The sequence below is a fragment of the Peromyscus californicus genome, unplaced genomic scaffold (assembly GCF_007827085.1).
Source record: "Peromyscus californicus insignis strain IS unplaced genomic scaffold, ASM782708v3 Scaffold_16__1_contigs__length_79575227, whole genome shotgun sequence".
NCBI classification, from domain to species: Eukaryota; Metazoa; Chordata; class Mammalia; order Rodentia; family Cricetidae; genus Peromyscus; species Peromyscus californicus.
The window spans coordinates 64,874,510-64,888,673 of NW_026294458.1; positions in this window are offsets into that span (position 1 = coordinate 64,874,510).

Sequence of the window (14,164 nt, forward strand, 5' to 3'; positions counted from 1 at the left end):
ATGGAATATTAAAATAATCTCATAACATGTGCCTCAAGTACAAAGGCAAAATCATGCTTCTAAACTACAAATCTGTTTTAGCTCCAGGCTGGCAACACTCATTGATCTTGACTCGCTATGGTTTTGCCTTGGTATAGATTATCTATACTGTAATTTGCTAAGATTCTAATTCTCTTATCTTTTCCTATTCTTTTTGTTAAATGAGTTCAGGTAGACATGCTGTCCTTGAAAGTGTAATCTTCAGTAGCTCCTGGAAAAGGAAAAGACTTATGATAGTCTTTTCTGAGCTACTGTGGGCTTAAGGGCAAATTCCTGAGGAGAAACATGGTTTACAATATCCTAGGATCAAAGCAGGAAATAGAGTGCTAAAGAGAACAGATGAGGTACCAACTCTTCTGCCTACATTCATGTGCAAGTGGAGCAAGTGGTGAAGACCTTGTGCCTGCCTACTCTGTTATAAGACTTGTTTTCATTCAGGAACACAGATGTCAAATTGTGACCCAATATCAGATTACTATCTATAACCAAAATTCCTGTGTTCTTCTAGTGCCTATTTTCATATTAATATCCACTCTATATGGTAATAGTAACTACTGATGCAGGCACAAATGATAATGTATACTTTTGATTTATTTTTATTTGTTTCACTACAGAAAACTAACTAACCTTTGAGGTTTCTAACAGAAATTATACATCCAAAGCTCTAAAGGTTGAAAATTTTAATGATACAATTTGAAAAACTGATATTGATACAGGACTTATTAATGATTTTTATTATATTTGCTTTATTTTATAATAATTTTAATTCAATGTATTATGTATTAGTTAAGGAGAGAGACACAGCCAGCTACTAAATTAAAATCTCTTTGTCATGTAAGTAGAATTGTTTATTAGCTGTTGAAGGACTTCAGAAATATGATAAAGTATAGGGAAGTTAAGAAAGATCTCTCAGTAGAAGACTTTTACTTCTAGTAGTATTATAAAAATTAGTGTTTCAGAAAAATCAGTACTAACATGTTTGAATGAGTAATTTTTTGACCACATAAAAATTTACATTAATTTTTCTTTGTCATTGAGATGGTGATATGAAACCAAACCAATAAAAATGGGAACTACTAATAAGTTCATTATGTTGGGTTTTTGTGATTTGAGAATATCTCATTTATTTCTTTGTCTTTTTTGATTGAATTTCTAACATCCTAATTAAAAATTATAAAGCCAGCATAGATAAGTGCACAATTACCTACAAGCTCTTTATTATGTGACATAACAGTTTTACATAGAGCTTGACTTCCATTCTCTATGTCCTAAAATCTGGGCTGGCCTATGATATGATTGGATAGCCTATTAGAATAAAGGATGACCTTTAAGTCTTTAAGATTAAAAGTATGTGGCATTATACCTGTCAATAAACACTTCTCCATTTTCTTTTTCTTTTTTTTTTTTTTTAAGCATCAATAGGCTAAAGAGATAGATCTTTTGAAAACACTTTCTGTTCTTGTAGTATCTAAAATTTATTCCCAGCACCCATACAGGATAGTTCAAAATCTGCTGTGACTTCAGCTCCAGTAGGCCCCAAACCTTCTGGCCTATGCAGGAATGTACATTCATATGCACAAACTCTACATACACACAGACACACACACACACACACACACACACACACACACACACACACACACTCACACTCACACATAGGCACACACAGGCACACACAGACAAGCAAACATAAATATAGTTGAAAGTTTTCCTGTGTTCTGCCCAGTCTGCAGCTGCTCAGACCCAAGTAAACACACAGAGGCTTATATTATTTATAAAAGCATGGCCATGGTTCAAGATTTTTGCTAGCTAGCTCTTATGTCTTAAATTAGCCTATAACTATTAATCTATGTATCACCACATGTTCTGTGGGTTTATCTGCGTCCTATTACATGTTGCTCCTTGGGTGACTCGCTAGTGTCTCTCCCTGCCTTCTTCTTGTCTCTCTCTTTAAATTTCCTGCCTGCCTCTAAGCTGCCTTGCCATAGGCCAAACGGCTTTATTTGTCAACCAATCAGAGCAACAAATATTTGCAGAGTACAGAAAGACATTTCTCCATCACATGAACACAGACACAAAACACATATAAATAAAATAAAATAAATCTTTAAAAAAATTATATAATTTGATAAGAACTCTCCTAGGTACTAGTAGTTGAAATTAAACAAAAGAAGACAGGGGAGGAGTAACATAATGTTAATAAGGGAGGAAAAAAGTATGGGTTTAACATAGAAGTTAGAAAAGTGGGCCAGGGAAAAGAAATTACAAATTTACTTACTCCTTTTCCCCACTATCTTTTTTTTTTTTTAAATTCTAACCAAATTACAGAAATGTCCTAACTCTTACTCTGTACTGCCTATCATATTTTTATAGGCCTCAAGTTCAATATAATACAAAAGTGCCAAGTGTCTTAATGTATCCAATTAAGAAATAATATATAATATTATTATATTTCCTTATTTATATTTTTCAATGTGTCTTCCATCCATCAGTCTCAAATAGAAAAAATGCTATATACAGCACCACAGAACTCAATAAGGATGCACAAACTTATTTCATCTTTTAATTTTTCCTTTAAAATTGAGTATCAGCTCAGGACGTTGGATCTCCTGGATCCAGAACTACAGATAGTTGTGATCTATAATGTTGGTGCTGGAAAATAAGCTTGGGTCCTCTTCAAGAGCAGCAAGTGATCTTAACTTTTGACGTATCTCTTAAGATGCAGATGTAATATCAAAATCCTGTAGTCTTTGGAAAAATTAAAACAATTTAATATCTGAGGTCTTTTTTAAAATTCAGTCCTTAATTGTGGGTTCCTATAATTGTTGTAATAATTTTTCTGTGTCCCCCAATAAAATTAATCTGAGGATCAGAGGGTAAAGGTCAGCCACTGTTAGTAAAAACAGAGGTCATACAATGTTAGCACACGCCCTTAATTTGTCTATATCTCTGTGTTCAAGGCCATACTAGGGAACAGAGCCAAGCGTAGTGACACATGCCTTTAATCCCAGTACCAACCAAAGAGACCTGGAGGTCTATACAGACAGCCACTGGCAAGGAAGTGAGGTAGCTAGACTAAGATAGCCAATGAGAGGGCAGAACAGCAAGGCAATAAAGGCATGAGTAAGACAGGAAGTAGCTCGCACTTTGGAAGCTGCAGTGTGGTGACATAAGGTTAGCTGGTGGCTGTTCTGATTCCTGTGATCTCTGTCAGATTTTCACCCCTATTTCTAGCTCTGTGTTTTATTTATTTTTTTAATTTAATAAGACCACTTAGAAATTCATCTATTTGGTTCCCAATGTGGGGTGCCATTTGTAGTAAAAGTTTTATCCAGTCCTGCCCAGCCCCATAGTCCCCACAGCCACTTATAAAATAATCACTCAGAAGCTTATATTAAAACTGCTCAACCATTAGCTCAGGCTTACTACTGACTAGCTCTTACACTTAAACTCAACCCATTTCTGTTAATCTATATGTTGCCATGTTTTCCATGGCTTTACCTGTGTGCCATTACATGCTGCTCCCTCAACGGTGGGCTGACATCTCCTCACTCAGCCTTCTTCTTCCCAGAATTCTCTGTCTTCTTATCCTGCCTATACTTCCTGCCTTGCTACTGACCAGTCAACATTTTATTAAACCAGGGTACAAAAGCATTATCCCATGGCATATAATATCTTAAATCAAATCAAAACAAAAATCAAACGGTACAAATAATTCAATGTCTGGGTTCTAAATAGCTTGTGTAGCATAGGCTCAGGCTGATTCTATTCCGCAGATGCTATTATATTTCATCATCATCTCATTTTACTGCCATTTCCAAAATCCTGGGTTTTCCACTGAAACTGAAGCTGTACCTTCCCCAACACACACTCCTGGCCCATTCAGGGACTGTGACACTGATGTATAGTAACAAACCTCAGCTTCTCTCCATGACTTCATTAATCCTGGGGCTACCATGGCAAGTGAGGCTATATATACTACTAATGGCTTCTTCTGGCCACACACATCAGCTACTGTTATTGCCACATTCAACGCAGCAGTGTTAATGCCACCAAATCTAGTAGCATGTGGGACATCTTTACATATCTAACATTTGAGCTTCTTGCTTGAAACGCAGCCTTAGCCTCCTCTAGAACACTGTTCTGTGTGATGACCCAGAGGAAATACTTCCCATTATAATTCACTTTAATGGTGTTGGTCTCTAATTAATCAGGGCTGTCCTTTTCTTCAGCCCAAGATAAGCAACATCAATTTTTCCAGGATTCCCCTTGAAACATGAGTAAATTCATATGGAAACTTTATACATATCATGACTCTATAAAGAACATTGTCAAACATATAATTCTTAAAAGGGAAATTTTGCTACAATAGAAATCATAAATAGCATACATAGCATTACAAGTGTTTGATTATCAATCAGATTTAAGGAATACATTGGGATTATTATAGGGGACAAACCATATAAATAATATGGATTGTAGTTGTTTTAATTAGATTTTTTTTAAGTCCACACAAACTAGTGTCAACTGGAAAGATGGAACTAGAACTGAGTAATGATTTATTTCATCACATTGGCTGGCCTGTGGGGGCATTTTCTTGATGAAATCTTACAATTTCTTGAAATTCAAAAAGAATCATTCCTACCTCAAATATGTAATCTATTGCTTCTCAATATTCAGAACACCTTTGTATTAAAATTTCCTTAGTCTTAAAGCTGTAATACACATCATATCGACTTGCTATGAAGCTCAAAATAATGCTGAATGAGGGAGAGATGCATGTTATTTTATATCTGCTGCACACAGTCGTCCCTGAACCTACCACTACCCCCAGCTGGTCATTGTTGCACTGCAGCCACCACAACTCCCTTGCTGCTGAGGCAGGGCCCACAGGGAGCCTTTGCAGAGGGCTGCTGCTACCTCTCCCACTGCCTCAGCTGCCTCTGCCACGGCCTATGCCACCTCCATGGAGTAGGGGAAATGTTGATTTTGGCTAAGTTTCTGTCTTTTTGTTTTACCAATAAAGACTGGGTGCCATATGCTGGGGTGAAAACCTGCTAACTCAGAGAGACAGAGAAAGCAGCCAGCTGACCTTCTGCCTCTGACTTCACCTCAGAAAGAGGGCTCTCTCTTACACCATCTAAAACAACACTCCTCCAACCAGATGACCCTCCCTTCTACTTCCTGTGCCTCTCTCTCTCTGACCTCTCAACTTCCTCTCACTCTCTCTAGTTATTTCCAGTCAACTAATTGCTTGCTCTGCCCCTTGACCTATGGTTGACTTGATTTAAATAATATAATCTTGGGGTTCACAATGCGATCAAATATCCATCCCACAACAGATATACAAACACAAACATGGTTGGATAGTAATGGCTAGATGCTATATAAATGTAGCTTTTTCTAGCAACAGTTGATTCATAAGTTCATTTGGGATTTTTTTTTTTTTAGTGGAAATATTTCAATATTGTAGTTAAAAGCAGAAATCAAAATGAGACATATACTGAAGAAATATCCAATCTAACTACTCTAGAATTTAAGGGGGCCCGGTTTTTAACTGTTACAAATATTTTATGCCTGATAGCAGAGAAGCAGCAATACCATGCTCTGGAAGGTCCACTCCTATAGTTTCAATGGCTTTAGTCATCCATAAAACTTTAATTAGAGACTTACAGCACAGTGTAAAATAGCATGAATGCAGTCAAATATGCAGTAATATCTTCTTCTAAAATGACTCCATAAAATTGAAATAACTTCAGGCAAAGACATTTAATGTATTGTATGTGGTGCCCAAGCAGACAGCTTTGCATGAATCTGGAATCTGCCATTTTGACTTCTTAACAAGACTTTTTAAAATACAATGATTGGGTAATTGAAATATGTCACACACTTTATTGGTGTTTTACAATGTTTGCTGTATTTCTCATAATATAAATTTTCAGTTTTAAAATATATGCTGCAGTTACTCCCTTTGTGTCAGTGAACATTGTTATCCAACAGAGCACAAATGCTTTCGAGGTCGTTAGAAAATTTCCAAATACATTGTTCCCCATTTTAATGAGAAATAAGGTTTACTTACTGATTTGGCCTAAAGATGAGAATCAGAAGTCAATATTTACAGAAGACAGGTAACAATGCCATACAGATTTCTACAGATTGCAAAAAGAGAAATAACTGACTTTCCAAAAATATAAGAAAGTTGCACTAAATCTTATTGTTCAGCAGAGGATAACTGCAGTTAAAAAAAGAAGGAAAAGATGAAGAAGAAAATGAAGATTCATTAAGAGTTTAAGTTTTCTTTGTTCCATAAGAGGCTTGGCAGGTACACATCTCTGGAAGCTAGTTAATCTGTACACGGAAGCATGAAGCTCCCAGCTGCTTCCTCACAGTACCCTGAGGTATATACCGTGTTTATATCTCAAGTGCTGAACTTGAATCCCCAGAACTTGGTGGAAGAATGGAGGAAGAGCTAGTATGATGTATGTTTTGCTGTGTTATTATTATTATATATTTCAATATATTTATATTTTAACTATACTAATGTAGCTTCTCTAATAGCACATTATAACATCTTGAACTGTTTTTATAACAAGTTATAACTAAAAACTGAGTAAATAACCATATAATAATCATAGGGGTTGTGCATTTTACAAGTATCTAGAGATTTTTTTTTCCCTGAAGGTCGTCAACATATGAAATACCAGATTAATGTGAGAAATCCATGGATTTCTGGGAAGAAAGCTTATTTTTTAAGGGATGAAATGAAGATCACATACTCACTTATACAAAATAAAGCAACACCATTGACTCTTCATCTCCCAGGGAAAGATGGGGAAAACTCCAGACCAGGTCACCAAACCATGGGCCAGGAAGCCTTCTATATCCAAGAAAAAGCAACCCCCTCCTTTATTATTTTCTTTTTTTCTGTATTTTATCTATAATGTCATTATTCTATTATTGTATAATTGTAGTATCTTTTTGTTTTTGTTGTTTGTTTATTTTATTTTGTTTTTTCAAGACAGGGTTTCTTTGTGTAACCCTGACTGTCTGGAACTAATTCTGTAGACTACGATGACCTTGAATTCACCAAGATCTATTTGCCTCTGCCTTCCAAGTGCTGGGATCAAAGTCAGGGAACAATATTATTTTTAATTTGAAATGCACATTATTTATTTTTCTTAGTATTGTGAACAAACACATTACATAAGCAATTCAAGGAAGTAAGCAATCATTTTGTTTATTGTTTGGAAATAAAGTCTATTCTTGTAGGAAAAATAAAAGATTGCCAAAATAAAACTGAGTAGTAGTAGGAGTATAAAGCTATTTGTTCAGATATCTTAGCTAGAGCAGGTTCAAAGAAAGGAGAACTTCAACAAAGACTAAACTTCCTTACTCATGTGTTTCTTTTTATTCTTCCAGGGACACAGCACTGTGGGATGAACTCAACAGTATTCAGAATGTGTCATCTCTTGTCATTAATTCATTAAATATTTCTTATTATAATCAACCAGAAATCCAAATTAACAATCACAAATTTCAGTTTGAAGGCAAAATTAAAAAAAAAAAAAGCAAAAAAAAAAAAAAAACAATAGCAACAAAAAACAAATCTTGATTATAGGAAAATCATGATCTTTTAGTTGGAGCTGTGGATTAACAAAAGCTAATTGAATTAAAGCTCAAGCATGAAAGAAACACAGACTTTTCCCTCCCAGTGTATTACAAAGAAATCACTCAGAGGACAATATAACTTCTATAGAATATGGGTATGTTTTTTATATCTTCAATCATTTAAGAATGAAAGTCATTATGTAGTTTGATGGTCATCTATGCCACAGCCCATGAAAAAACTATACTCATGTTATCTTTGAAAATGTTACTTACTGTTTTACTTCTTATTTGGTATTACTTAAACCAAATGAATTTAAATATACTTTTATCACATTCTTCCCCTCCCCAAAGTTCTTCCAGATTCTCTCCTTCTTCCTGCCACCCAACTTTGTTTTTCCTCAAAACAAACCAATAATCCAGCACAACAACAAAATATGCCAAAGCTAGAAAATGAAATACAACATCACTCCAAAAGAAAAAAAAAAAAACAAGCAAGCAAACAAAAAAAAAATCCATGAAATTGTAACCAAAGAAAAAAAGTACTCACATGAACAAAACCAAAAGAAAAAACAAACAAAAAACACATGAAGTCCAGAAATGTTACATTGTTAGGTAACATTTGTTACCTAAGATATTAGGCTATCAAAAGAAAACTGAAATAATTTTAATCACCATATTACTGTTCCCTTCTAGCGATAAGAAAATGTGATAAACTCACGGTTCCCAGAGGAGAATTTGACATCTCCTGAGGCTTTTCTCCTAGAGTTGTGGATGGAAACTTCTCACTGTCTTTTTTCATAGTTTTTTTCATAGACAAACTCTGAGCATACACCTATACTTTTTATACAAAGACATCAATTAAAAGCCTGAAGTCCATCTTAAGTTTTAGCTTAATTACCACTAATAAGTCCTTATTTCCAAGTATAGTTTTATTCTGAGGTAAAGATGCTCAGTCTCAAATGTATGTATGAACTCCATAGTTACACAAATCCAACATAAAATTTCCACTTTGCCTAAAAGTCTGAGATGTCTACACAGTAACTAGCATTCTTCTGAAAGATACCCTGACCTCTTTCTACAATGTTAAAATATACTGAATTGCAAAATAATGCATACTGTGTGTTGATCTCATTGTCTATAATCTCAAATAGTTATGGTTTTAGTTTATGGGAGGACATTGAACATCGCAGGTTCTTTTATTCCAACATTAATTATTAATATTATTGTCCTTCAAATTAGACATTAAATGTCACAAAATAGTATGTGTACATATAAATATAAGAAAATAAGTGTGCATGATGTCGCAGTGAAGGTAGGGTCCTGAGGTTGATTAGTTCAGCATGCTCCCCAATATTAGTGTGAAGCCAAAAGCTGATAAAGGCAAGAAGAAATCTGATGGCTTGTTTTCTGTCAACAAGACATAATCTGAGGTTATTTGAGAAGAATGAACCTCAACTAATAAAATTGCCTCACCATATCGGCCTGTAAACAAGCCTAGGGATGTTTTCTTGACTGGTGATTAAAAAGAGAGTCAGAACCAAACAATCCTTCTGACTCTCTTTTTAATCACCAGTCAAGAAAACATCCCTAGGCTTGTTTACAGGCCGATATGGTGAGGCAATTTTATTAGTTGAGGTTCATTCTTCTCAAATAACCTCAGATTATGTCTTGTTGACAGAAAACAAGGGGGAAAAAAAAAAAAAAAAAAAGAATGGAAAAGAAAGCAGTGTCTTAGAACAATGGCTTCAAGTATCAGTAATCAGCAGTTTATTGAAGAAGAAAAGCATGCAGAGGGAGGGTGGAAGTTAGGCCCAGCAACTCGCCACTCTTAACTGGATAGAACAGGTTTGGTTCTGTCTGTAGAATTAATTAAGCTTCCCTACCTAGAATAGGTCTTAATTTTAGATAGACATACAACCTGCAAACTGAATTTCAAATACTTTTCCTACTGTACTAGAGAAAAGAAGGTAATAACCAAATATTTGGAAAAGTTTGTAAAATTTTGAGCTTCTTGGGGAGAAAAATATTTTCATATAGTGCGTAATAACCTATCATATTATGTGATATGCAAAATGTCTTTTGATGGTGATATTTATATATGATAACAGGTATCAATAAAAACAAGGAATTGATACACAAAAAAAAAAAAAAAAAAAAAAATTTGGTATTAAATCCTAAAAAATCTTTCCAAAGGGAATCTTAATTTTCAAAATATTTGTCATCTGACAGTGCTTACCGCCATGCTTACTGCGATGGAATATGAACTTTTCATTGTAATTTAAGGAATTATTCTCAATTAACTCTTTATTTTATAAGAATGTTAAATGTTATAGAATTCGTGGTTTCCAGAGAGAAAATGCATGCAGTCTTTACTGAGTACTGTCAATTCTGTGTCATGTATTGCATTCTCACTGTCATTGGCTGAGAAAATAAAATCAATCTGAAATTTAAAAAAAAAAAAAAAAAAAAAAAAAGAGAGTCAGAGTTCACTGGGTGTGGTGACACCTTGGAATGGTAGTCCTTTGTGCTGCAAGAAATCAGGTTAAGCAAGCCAAGTTGCTCTCAGACATGCTGTTATATCACAGTAACAGAACATCTAACTAAGACTCTGAAGTTCTGCAGGAGTTCACACAAGAAGCCTCTCTAATATTGAGACGGGAATGTTCTAGGTGAGTGGAATTCTATTTTAAGTTTCAATGTGGAGTGAGGTGAGCATTCCAGGCTTTTGAAAATATGTTTGAGGTGGAGCCTGGTGTTAGTGCTAGGCATATTTTATGCTAATTTTCTTAGAAGAAACTCATGGTAAGTGTCCAAATGACTAGTCAGTATGCCCGCTGAATTTAGGTCATGGGTCATCAGTATATTGTCACAACATGTTTTATTGTGATTGTTCAAAACATGTCTCGGATATTTCTGATTTGATATTATAGATTCTCAGGCGTCATTACATATAGACATAAAGTAAATAATCAGTTGTGAGCTCCTGCTGTTATGGCAGATGGCAGTATTTACTTGTACAGGGAAAATGGGGAATAATTCTTCCTTGGCAATTACGCTCAAAACATAGCAACTCATGATCTTGACTATGGATCTCTAAATGTGTCTTCTAAGTTTAATCATCTGATATGTCCATACACTCTAACACAACCTTTGCTCCTGTGGCTCAGTTAATCCTTCTGGTCACCACACATGAAAAAAAAATTGGTTATATTTTATTGGAAGGAAAATTTTATTCACAGACATTTGGTCATTATGCCAATGTCAAATTTGAAAGTTGCTAATTGAAACACTAGGGAAAGACAGAGCTGGAAGACCTAGACTATTCAATTCATATTTCATAGTAGCGGTGATGTTGTATTTGCTAGTTTTGAAACTCAGTTGTTTTTAGAAAAATATGTATAGCTATAAATTTGTTTCCTTTCTATAACACTATGAAAATCTCACATACTTACATATGTATAGCCTTGCATTCAGTAACCAATAATTTAACTTATTCAAAAAACTCCCACACATCTTATCCTAGTTTTTTGTTTTGTTTTGTTTGTTTATTTGTTTTTTTTTTCAAGACAGGGTTTCTCTGTGTAGCTTTGTGCCTTTCCTGGAACTTGCTTTGTAGACCAGGCTGGCCTCAAACTTGCAGAGATCTGCCTGCCTCTGCCTCCCGATTGCTGGGTTTAAAGGCGTGTGCCACCACCGCCCGGCCTTATCCTAGTTTTAATATGGAAAAGAGAATATAGCAAAGAAGAGAAACATTTTATCCATTTTCAAGTATTACATCAAATACAAATCCATGATTTCAAAGTCTGTTTTTATATGCAGAAAAAGATATCTGACTACTTAAAATCAGGATTTATAATATCTGTAAACCAATACAGTCCAAAAAAGATTTGCATTTTGTGAAGTATATTCTAAAATACATATATATGATATGAAGGAAACTATCATACAATTTTATTATACAAGTGTGTGCCTCTCTAGGGAATATAACTAGGAAAAGGTGGGTATATGTATACTGAAGTCCACAGAAGTGTGTCTATCACAAGGAATTGTTTGTTCATTGTCTTACAAAAATGAGAGATGGTAATACAGTTCACAATATGTGTGAAAATCTGGAAGAATACATTGGTTTTACTTTATTTCCTTAATCTCCAACATGCAGTTCTGTAACATACACATAGCCATGTTAAATTATATAAAATTATCATAGGTAATATTTAATTCTTTAGGGTAAAATTGCTCAAATATGACAAGAAGGTAAATATACATATATTTAAAGTAACTCACTCTGAAGATTGAAGTGTATTTAGTTGTATGGTACAAAGATTTCCTAGATATATAGGTTAAAAAAATAATAGGTAGGTAAATGACCTTAAAATGAAAACCAACATTAAAATGACTTTATGAAGATGATAGAGGCCTTTAAAGAAGTAATGAAAAATATCCTTAAAGAAATTGAGGAAAAGGCAAACAAAAACCTGGAAGAAGTCAATAAATCCTTTAGAAAGCCAAGAAAACCAAGAAAAAGCAATCCAACAGATGAAGGAACCAGCTCAAGACCTGAAAATTGAAATAGAAACCATGAAGAAGACATAAACACTTTTCAAATGAATTAAACTTTTGTTAGAAAGTAAATTACCCCGTGTTTACTGAAAAGACTATACAGGCAATTACTGAGTCACTGTCATAGTCTTTCAAGAATCTTAATTATGAATTGTAAATATGCTGAGAAGAAAATATTTTCTCAAATAAGTCACGAGGAAATTAAAGGACAAATAACAGTAAATATCAAATTAAAAGTAAATATTTTCTCTCTCTGCCAAGTTTGAAATTCAATAAGCATTTCCTTTATTTGCTGACATGACTTAAGATGATTGTTTGAAATCACTAAATATTATTGTATTGTCATGGCAACAGGATAAAAGGTTACTAACCCTGTATAAGTCTAAACGTGTTTTGTCTTTTTTAATATCGTTTAGCTTATATGGTAGCCATATGTGAAGAGAGAATTAATTACATTTAATTGGAAGAAATACTACGTTAACAAAAACTTAGCCATTATGCAGCTATCAAGGATAGTATCATAATTAAAATCCTAAAAATGCCAAGCGTGATGGTGCATGACTTTAATCCCAGGACTTGGGAGGCAGAGGCAGGTGGATATCTGTGAGTTCAAGGCCAATGTGGTGTACAGTGGGTTCTAGGAGAGCCAGGGCTACACAATGAAACCCTGTCTCAAAAAAGAAAGAAAGAAAGAAGCCTAAAAATATTACCACAGATGTGTTCCTTATGACAATGCTGTTGTAAATATTTATTTTGTGCAACAGAGTTAAAATCACAATATGTTAGAATACATCCTTAACCTCACAGTTATTGAAATTTATGGGATGGGTACATATTAATGTATGATTCTGTCATTTGTAAGACATAATAGTTATAACTACATTAAATGTCAGTAGTACATATCACCTAACACAAATAGAATATCTCAAACCTTCAAGAATTTGCTCCTTGCTGAGATCTACAGAGCACTGGGTAAAGTTCCCAGCCTTTCACTCTGCTGTGACCCTGCCCTTATTTTTTCTGTATGTGTATACAGCACATATCAGAATATGTAAGGAATATACATTGCTGTGGGATGGTCTGTATGTCAAATGTGTTGCTGATTGGCCAATAAATAAATCACTGATTGGTCAGTGGCCAGGCAGGAAGTATAGGCGGGACAAGGAGGAGAAAAAACTGGGAAGTGGAAGGCTGAGTCAGAGAGACACTGCCAGCCGCCATGATGACAAACAGCATGTGAAGATGCCGGTAACCCACGAGCCATGTGGCAAGGTATAGATGAATAGAAATGGGTTAATTTAAGCTATAAGAACAATTAGCAAGAAGCCTGCCACGGCCATACAGTTTGTAACCAATATAAGTCTCTGTGTTTACTTGGTCGGGTCTGAGAGGCTGTGGGACTGGCGGGTGAGAGAGATTTGTCCTGACTGTGGGCCAGGCAGGAAAACTCAAGCTACAATACATACAGACTAAAAAAATAAAAGAAAAGAAAAACAATGATATAGTTATTTACATCATGGCAAAATAAAAAAAAATATATTATTCCATTCTTATACATTATTTTAAAAATAACACAATTTGTTCTATGGTAGTGAACACACACTCTCATGGGGAAATCTTTTACTCTTGCACTAAATTTAGCTTTCAAATCTAGACAAACCTACTAATTATTTCTGGAAAAAATATAACATTGATAATTATCCAAAGAGTGATGAAACTCAAACTTCCCAGGTGCTTTGCTGCTGAAGCCAGAACAAAATATCACTTATGACTAAATAATTAGCCCAACAAAGTCAATTTGGGTCTAACTTAAAAGAATGGTACTAGAGAATAGATAGTTCCCATTACTCAAATTTTCTCAAAGTACTTAATATAGATCTGATGGATGTGTTATATTTTAGTCTCATTTGGTGACCTGCCATCTCTTCAAAAATGTTCAGGTTGCTGACTACCCAGT